The 9,757-nt window shown below is 36.2% G+C and overlaps 1 pseudogene; it reads right to left on the reverse strand.

Moving 5' to 3' along the window:
• Positions 1–8,281: 8,281 nt before the first annotated feature.
• On the reverse strand, positions 8,282–8,775 carry LOC140688536 (small ribosomal subunit protein uS15-like; annotated as a pseudogene).
• Positions 8,776–9,757: the final 982 nt, after the last annotated feature.

Consider the following 9,757-nt stretch of genomic DNA (forward strand, 5'->3'; position numbering starts at 1 on the left):
AGGTCTTAACCCAGTCTCTGAAAGCCTTTGGCTCCCTCTGCAGAGCCAGCTTAAGATGACTCCTCAGTCTTGACAGACCCAGAGTGTGTGTTTTCTGCCAGGAGATGCCTCCTTGTCTCCTATTTCCCTGGCCATTCCCCTTTTCAAAATATTTTTTAATCCTTACTCCAACTCTATCCTTACTAAGAAAAAATTCACTTATCTTGCTGGAAAAAAGAAAGGAAGCATAAAACCAAGGTGTGTTTTTGAAGGAGTGTGCACTAGACTGCAGTGCCTATTTTCTGGTTGCTTCACAAGTTCTGTACCTTCTCCCTGTTCCTCTGTCTCCCTCCTCAGTCTCCCTCAGTGGAGACTGGCTCCCAGCAGAGCATGTAACTTCTTCCTGTCAAAGCTAGCCCTGGAGAGAAGGCACTCATGCTGAGGTAACAATTAGTATCAGTCTTTACGAGTAATTGCCTTTTGTCCCAGGAAAACCTTCTTAATAGGTGAAACTCTGGTATGAACTTTGAGGTTTTAGATGCTAGACAGGGGACTCACCTAAGGGCAGCAGAGCTCCCTCTGCTCTGTTAAAAGTCTAGAAAGGCTGCAGCTTATGGCAGTTAATCTCCAGTATGAGATTGTAGGTGAATATATGAACATAATTTAACATAATTTTAAGAAGGAAAAAAATATGTCACCATCTAAACTGGTTTGCTCAAGCTTTTTCAAAAGCTAGAGATTTAGAGTCAAACAGTAGAGCCAAAGGAGATAATCATCTTTTAGTCTTTCAGAAGATTTCATCCCTTTTGGCTTTCCTCCAAGGATATCTGATATGGACACTAAGTGGCTGAAAAGCCAAGGTTTTCAATGTTTCATAACTGCAGTCAGCCATATGCATTAATTTTTGGGAAGGACTAAATTATGAAAACTTTTATAGTAAAGCAAGCAGCTCTATGACTCTGTGGGCTTGGCTTTTCTTTTCTTTCTTTCTTTCTTTCTTTTTTTCTTTCTTTCTTTCTTTCTTTCTTTCCTTCTTTCTCTTCTTTCTTTCTTTCTTTCTTTCTTTCTTTCTTTCTTTCGGGAGGAGATGAGAGATTTTGTTTTAGTTAATGTATTTGTTTTTGTTTTTGTTTTTAAAACAATGAAAGAGAAAATGCTTCACTGGCACACAGCAAACTTTCTCATAAAACTCTCTTTGGCCACGGACTAAGTACAACACACACAGCGCCAACAAGGGGTTTAATGGTTTCCCCCTTTTTCTCCTACAGAGGAAAAAAATGAGCACAGGATCAAAATAAAGCTAGAATGAAAACCATATTTCTGCCTCATTAGCTGGACTTCTGCTCTGCCTCTTAATAATCGCTACAAGGGTTTGGTTTTGTCAAAAAGAAAACAAATAACCAAACTACCTTCTTTTCCTTATGCTTCCAGAAGAGATAATAAACACAGGGAAATCTGTGAGCTAAGCTGCCATTGGTACGTTAGTCAGGCATATTTACAAACTTCATTGATTTGGCCAGTAGCTCCCAGACTGCCTCTTGCGAGCCACAGGACTGAGCCACAGTCCTTGTAAAAACAGGGCTATGGCCCTGCCCAGCAGGCTTTTGGTTACAAGTGCTGATCACTTCTGGAGCAGGGTGATCCTGGCTGGCCAACAGCTTCAGCTCCAGCCCTTGGAGCTCAGACCCTCTAAGTCCTCTTTACACTAATACAGCAATCTTCTCTGTTGAATGGGTCAATAACGCAGAGAGATCAGATGAGTAGGAGGGACCTTTTTTTTTTTTTTTAACAGAGTAACTGACCCATGAGGATGGGATTCAGGGGAGTAGGCTATGCTTTCTCAGAATTCTCATTTTCCGAATTTTAAGATCCTCCCTTGTCCTCTCTGAGCCTCATCTTCCTACTCTAGAAAGTAAAGGGAACTACGGATTATTTTATAGAAGATACTTATTTTCATGTAGTCACACATGCTCCATCTTTTAAATTATAAACATTACATTTGAACTTCATGGGGATTGGGGAAAAACTTTGTAAGCATAAAAATAGTGTCGGGGGAATGACAGAACAACAATAGACTTCAGTTTGTAAGAATTTAATATTCCTTTATGACAAGAGATGCTATGAATAATATCAAAAGTCAAATGACAAATGGGAAGATCTTAATAATATATATAACAGGGAAGTATTAAAATGCTTCACTAGTAAGGAATTCTTGCATAGCAATAAAGAAAATTCCCTAATATCACATTATGAAAGTAGGCAAACAAGGCAATCTTGAAAACAAGCTGAAGACGTTAAACTATCAGATACTCTCATAATTAAGACATTGTGATATTGTCTCAAGAATACACAAACCAATCAACTGATGGAACAGAATGGAGAAATAGAACCACATATGCATGGTCACATGATTTATGACAAAGACGATACATAATGTAAGGCAGAGGGTAAAAGACGGTCTTTCCATGAAATGGTGCTGGGTGAATTGACTATATGTATGGAATAAAATGTTTCTGAACCTTACTTCACACCATACACAAAAATCAATTCCAAATGGATTACAGATCTAAATATGAAAGAGAAAAAAATAAAACTTTCAGAGGAAAACATAGAACATCTTCATGATCTTGAAATGGGCACAAATTATTTAAGCTGTCACAAAAAGCATTGACCATTGAAGAAAAGTATTGATAAGTTGACCATATTAAAATTAAAAACTGCCCATCGAAAGATACCATTGAGAGAGTAAAAAGAGAACCCACAGAGTGGGAAAGGATATTTGCATGCATATATATTATACAACCTAGTGGAAAACAGAGCAAAAATTTGAACAGACACTTCTCAAAAGAACATATCTACATGGTTAATAAACATATAAAAGGCCCTCACTATTAGTCACTAAGAAAATTCAAATAAAAACCACAATGAGATACTGCTATAGATCCACCAGAATGGCTACAATTAAAAAGACTAACAATGCTAAATATTGGCAAGGATATGAAGCAACTGTAACTCTCATACCTGATGGGATATAAATTAATTATGACCACTTTGGAAAAAATTTAACAATATCCATTAAAGCTAAATATATGTATACTCAGCAATTCTACTCCTAGGTAACTATCTACAGAAAAGTGGACATGCATTTTCCAAAAGACATGTCATAGCAGCACTATTCACAATAATAACAAATGAGAAAATGCCCAAAATGCTCATCAATGGATAAACTGTGGTATAGTCACACAATGGAACTCTAATAACAGCAAGGAGAAGAAACAATCTATAACTATAAGCAACAACAGGAGTGAATCTCACAAACATGTATTGTGGGAAAGAAGCCAGACACAAAAGAGTTCACACCTTGTGATTCCATTCATACAAAATACAAAAACAGGTGAAAATAATCTTTTTGTTACCATGCTAGTAAGAGTATAAAAACCACTCTGAAAGGTGTTTTGGCAAAATAGTATGGATCAAGAGTCAAAAAATTTCATGCCCCAACAAGGACCTACTGTATAGCACAGGGAACTACATTCAATTTCTTGTAATAACATACAACAGAAAATAATCTGAAAAGAAAAAATATATATGTATGTATATGTATAACAGAAACACTTTGATGTACACTTGAAACTAACATTATAAATCAACTACACTATAAAGAAAAATTTTTAAGTAATAAAAATTTCATGCCCTTTGACTGCCTAAACTCTATCCTAAGGAAAGAATTATAGATGCTCGTATAGATTTACATTAAAAGATATTCATGCTAGAGTTCTTGTAGTAATAAAAAGTTAGAAACTGATAAATACCTGTAATAGATAATTAAATAACTTTGATATATCTGTATTGATGAACTATTATGCAGCCACTAAATATCATGCTTTTGAAGAATATTTAATAGCCATGATTTAATGAAAGGTAAAAAAAATGAAGAATAGAGAACTATTTATACAATGCAGCCCTAATTTTATTACATACGTACTCACATGCAAATATACATAAATACATATGTAAAAGAAGGAAAGAAACATACAACAAGGTCAACAAAGGTCACTGCTATGAAGTGGAATTTCAGAGCATTCACGTTTTCTTCTTTTCAGGTTTTTCTATGTTAGTCCCTATGGCTAACATGGGTCTGTCTTAGCCTTGAACCTATCACTAAATAGGACTCAATATCTGTTTTGTTCCCCAGGAGGATTCTATTAGTACCAAGTGTTGATTCTAACTAAAAGTTGTATAAGAAAGACAGAGGAGAGTTTTATATTGTGCAGCACTTTATATATTCCCCTTAGGTGTGCCTTGTGATGGCTAATTTTATGTGTCAACCTGACTGAGCCATGGGATGCCCAGATATTCTGTTAACATTATTTCTAGGCATGTCTGTGAGGGAGTTTCCAGAAAAGATTAGCATTCGAATCCCTAGACTCTATAAAGCAGATTACCCTCCCCAATTACATACTTTGTGGAGGGTCCGAGTAGAACAGAAAGGTGAAGTAAGGGAGAATTTGCTGTCTCTGCCTGACAACTTGAGCTGGACATCGTTACTCTCCTGCCCTGGGACTGGAACTTACTCCATTGGCTTCCTGGTTCTCAGGCCTTCGAATTTGTACTACATATGCCATCAGTGCTCCTGGTTCTCAGGCCTTTTTACTTGGACTAGAACTACATCACTAGCTTTCCTGGGTCTCCAGTTAGCAGATGGTGAAGAGGACTTCTCAGTCTCCAAAACTGTGTGAGGCAATTCCTCCTAATAAATAAGTCTCTCTATAAATATATATTGGTTCTTATTTTCTGGAGCACCCTGACTAATATATGCCTTATCTCTCCCTTCTCTCCAGCTACAAGCCAAAGAAGGTTTTCTTTTTGTTGCCCTTCCCTCGGGAGCACCTAGACAGGCTTGTACCTAGACAGGCTGGTTTCTGGCTTCCTTGATTCCAGATTTTCCCCACCCTAGGTCTCCAAACTTCTCTCCTTTCCTTATACAGAAAAATTTGCTTCTTCAAATATGCATACATCCACAACCCACGCAGAAAAACCAACCAAAGCTCTTGCCAATTTCCAAATTTTCTACGATAAGTTCATGTTACTTTCAGAATCAAAAAATTCTGAAATACTCATAGCAACTCAGTAGAGGGAAATTTTTCTTCAGGCAGCAGCTGTATTCACGAAAACATGTAATCTGCAAAACCAATCTGATTGGTTAAGATTAGCCTTAGGGACAGAAATTCCTCAACCTAAAATGTAAGCATATCAGGTAGACATTTATCTGATACTTTGAGTTACCTGTGCAGCAGTTCCCTTTGGTGAGGGCAGAGACTGAAGAATTATTTGTATTACCATTAGCCTTATATAACATTGACCAATAACTAGATGAAGCAGTTAATTGTGGACTGAGAGGAAACAGTGGCATGAACAAACATAACAATTAAGTGGTTTGAAACTCATTTCTGCTTAGGTTTTTTTATTAGCAGCATAATTATCTTCCTAAATTTAGTCACTCTGAACTAGTGCAGGATGCAGTTGTACCCCATCCATTCACCCATTCACCCAGGAAACACATAAACCCTTCTTATGTGCCACACACTATTCTAGGAGCTAGGGGGCAGAAGCAAAAAGGTACACAAGGCCTTTCTTTTATGGAGCATTTGGGGGAAGAGAGAGCATAGCACAGGAGATATAGATACATTTTTAAGATAGTGACATATGTATTTCTATGTTCTCTAAATCTTGCTGCCATGGGACTTTCCACCCATTGTAGCAGTAGGTTTTAGAGCTTCAAGAGAAGAATAGATACCCACTTAAAGAATTAAAAAAAGTCATTACTCAGCTACTTTTCCCCCAGCAAAAAAAAAAAAAAAAATGTGGTGAAAGCCTGGTGTCATGAGAAGAAAAAAAGACTTTCTAAATCACTTTACACATCAGTGACTAACCTGAAGGACTCAGATCATACCATTTCTTCCATAGTGCGAAGTATACTTCTACCCAAAGCTTGCTGCCTAGGTGAAGAAGCCTAGAGAATATCAGTGCCAGCATGTTGGGAGGAGGAGGAGAGGGCTAGGGGCTGGGAGCTTCAGTGGACTGAGAAGAATGGGGGATAGAATAAAGAGAGATCCAGTAAGTGGGGAACATTAGGACCGAGAAGACATAGTTGCAGTGCTGGGGCTCCAGTTATGGATTCCAGCATATCCACCACAATAGTCAGACAGAACTAGCTCTCCCTCAGTCATTTCCAGTTCAGGAAAGTGTCTGATTCAGTCATTTTATAACCAAGACCACTGGGGAGCCAGAGGACATTGTATGGATCCCAGTAATGACTCCACTGCCATACAGTCATGTAAGTGATACTCCTCCTCTGCAAGCCAGTTCACCATCTCAGAAGGGAATAGAAAGAGGGAAAAAAATATGAAATATTGGACATTCTGTCCCTTAAAGCCTGAACATTTACCAAAAGCACCCTGGCTAGGAGCGATTTGGCCCAAAGGACCTTCCCCTTTCTTGATCTGACCCTGGAAAGGTGGGTTTGGTTGTGTCCATTGTGCTCCTGATGTCCCTTCTATTACCTTTCCCAGGATATGCTCTGTACTCCAAATTTCCTCTCTTTCCACCTGAATTCCATTCTTAAGCAAAGTTCTCATTTTCTTTTCTCCCTGATGTCAGTTAAGAATCAAAAGGAAAAAAGTAGTCAACAAAATTATCCAAAATTTTATGACTTCTGATAAAAAATACACAAAATAAAAAAACATATTTTCTAGGTTACACTAGCCACATTTTGGGTACTCAACAGCCATGTGTGACTGGTGCTCCTGATTGGACTTTGTATATTATAGAACATTTCTACTATGCACAAAATTCTATTGGACAATGCTGATGTAACTGTACACTTACAATGGGTAAGTTTATGGTATGTAAATTATCATTTGGTAAAGAGACAGAACAGTTTAAAGAAGAAAAATTCCAAGGGCAAATATTGATCTTATAAATGAACCAGCTTTTGGTTTCACTGATTTCTCCATTGTTTTCTTGTCTTCAATTTCATTGATTTCTTCTCTAAAATCTATATCCATATCTATCTATATAATATATATAGATATATATAATATATACACCTGTACTAAATATATATACATGTATTTGTCTGCTTGCTTTAGGTTTATATTGTTTTTCTTTCTCTGTGTTCTAAATTGAAGGCTTAGATTATTATTTTTAAAATTTCTCAGTTTCTAATATGTGAATTTAATACTATAAATTTCCCTCTTAGCATTGCTTTCACTGCATCCCAAAGATTTTAATAAGTTGTATTTTCATTTTGTATAAAATGTTTAAAACATTTTTGAGATCTATTCTTTAACCAATGTATTACTTAGAGATGTTTAATTTCCAAATATTTTGGTATTTTCACCTAACTTTCTATTATTGATTTCTAGCTTAATTCCATTGTGGTTTGAGGGAATACTTTGTATGATTTCTATTCTTTTAAATTTGTTAATGTGTGTTTTATGGCCCTGCATGTGGTCTATCTTGGTAAATGTCCCATGTAAGCTTGAGAAGAATGTGTATTCTGCTGTTGTTGGATAAAGTGTTCTATAAATGTCAGTTAAGTCTAGTTGATTTATGATGTGGTTCAGTTCAACTATGTTCTTACTGATTTTCTGCCTATTGGATCTGTCAGTTACTAATAGAGGGGTATTCATATCTCCAACTATAATAGTGGCTTCATCTACTTCTTGCATTCTATCAGTTTTTGCCTCACATATATTAAGATGCTCTGTTGTTAGGAACAAACACAGTCAGAATTGTTGTGTTTTCTTGGAGAATTGACCCCTTTACCATTAATAATTTTCCTTGATATTATTGATATTATGTCAATAATATTATAATTAATATTATTTAAAGACACATACAGATTAAAAGTAAAAGGATAGAGAAAGATATTATCATGGTAGTAGAATAATAATTAATTGGTACTACCATGATAATTTTCCTTGTTCTGAAGACAGCTTTGTCTGAAATTTAATACAACTACTTTAGATTAATGTTACTATGGTATATCTTTCTCTATCCTTTTACTTTTAATCTGTTTGTGTCTTTAAAGTGGGCTTCTTATAGATAGACAACATGTGAGTTTTAATCCACCCTGTCAGTCTCTGTCTTTTAATTGGTATGTTTAGACCATTCACATTTAAAATGATTACTGGAATAATTGGATTAATATCCTCCATATTTGCAACTGTCTTCTAGTCATTGTATTCATTCCTTTTTTCTTATCTTGGCCTCTTTTTCTGCCTTCTGTTTTCTTTTCCTAGTTAAACAATAATTTTATTGTTTGAGTACATAGACAAATTTGTGCAACGAGGGCAGATGCTGTGGATGACTAGTAGTCCTAGCTGGGACGGAGAAGGGAGGACGGATTTGGTCTTATAGTATTGAGACAACCAGTGAATGCAACTCTCAATCAGGATCAGATGGAACTTAGCATCTTTATCCTTTCTGTTCCACTGAAGATGCTTTTAAACTGCAACAGCTTTCTTAATTAAATGATAAAGATCTTTAGGAGGATCAAGAGGAAGTCCTTTGGACTTAAGAATTCTCAAGATTTTATTGCCTGTTACAAAACAAACTCATGCAACGCCATGTGAGTCTCTAGGGACCACAATGAGCCAGGCTCTTCTTGGCCAGTCTGTATACCTGCCCCTTCATGTCATCAGAAGTCAGCTTCAGCCAGGTGGGGATGCTGTGGTGGTAGGGCAGAGGCAACTGGGACAGGCCTTTCCCAGGAGTGTGTATGAGACCCATGAGGGCAGCCATCAGGCAGCCGAACAGAGAGCAAGGGTGGGAGTGCAGGAAGCAACTCTGCACACAGGAAGTGACCCCACACGTCCCTGCTTCCTCACATCTTGCCTTCTGTTTTTAATTGAGCATTTTATATTATTCAATTTTCTCTTAACACAGTAATTACACCTCTTTAAAATTTTTAAAAATGTTTTGCCCTAGGGTTTGCAGTATACATTTACAACTAACTTGGAAAGTCTATTTTAAGTCTGTTTATTTTACTGCTTCATAGGTAGGACAAGTACCTTATAACAGAATATTTTCAATTTTTCCCTCTAGTCCCTTCTAATATTGCTACTAATCTCACTGATTCATAAGCTATAATCAGCCAATACATTATTGCTATTGTTATTTTTTAACAAGCAGTTATCTATTAGATCAATTAAGAATAACACAAATATAAGATTTTATTTTACCTTAGTAGTTTATTCTCTAATAATCTTCTTTAGTAAAATATAGATCTGAGTTTTGATCTATATGTTCTATAGTTTTATATTTATGGCCTATATATTCTTCTCTCTGAAGAGATTCTTTTAACATTTCTTGCAAGGGAAGGACTACTGGTGACAAATACCCTCATTTTGTTTGTCTGAAAAAGTCTTTATTTCTCTTTCACTTTTGAAGGATAATTTCACTGAATACCGCATTCTAGTTCGGTGGTTTTTTTCATTCAGCACTTTAAATATTTCACTCTATTCTCCTTTTGATTACATCATTTCCAAGGAGAAGTCTGATATAATTCTTATTTATGTTCCTCTATAATTAAGGTGGTTTTTTTTCCTCTGGCTTCTTTCAGGATTTTTGCCTTCTAAAGGCAAGTATCAGACAGATTTGTTTAAACAAAAATAATAAAATGTTACATGATCAAGAAAGACAAAGTGAAGTGAATGCCACAAACTATGATAAAGACAAAGGACAGGGGTCTGACAGAGTAGGAGGTTGCATG

Source organism: Vicugna pacos, chromosome 22, assembly GCF_048564905.1.
Source record: "Vicugna pacos chromosome 22, VicPac4, whole genome shotgun sequence".
NCBI classification, from domain to species: domain Eukaryota; kingdom Metazoa; phylum Chordata; class Mammalia; order Artiodactyla; family Camelidae; genus Vicugna; species Vicugna pacos.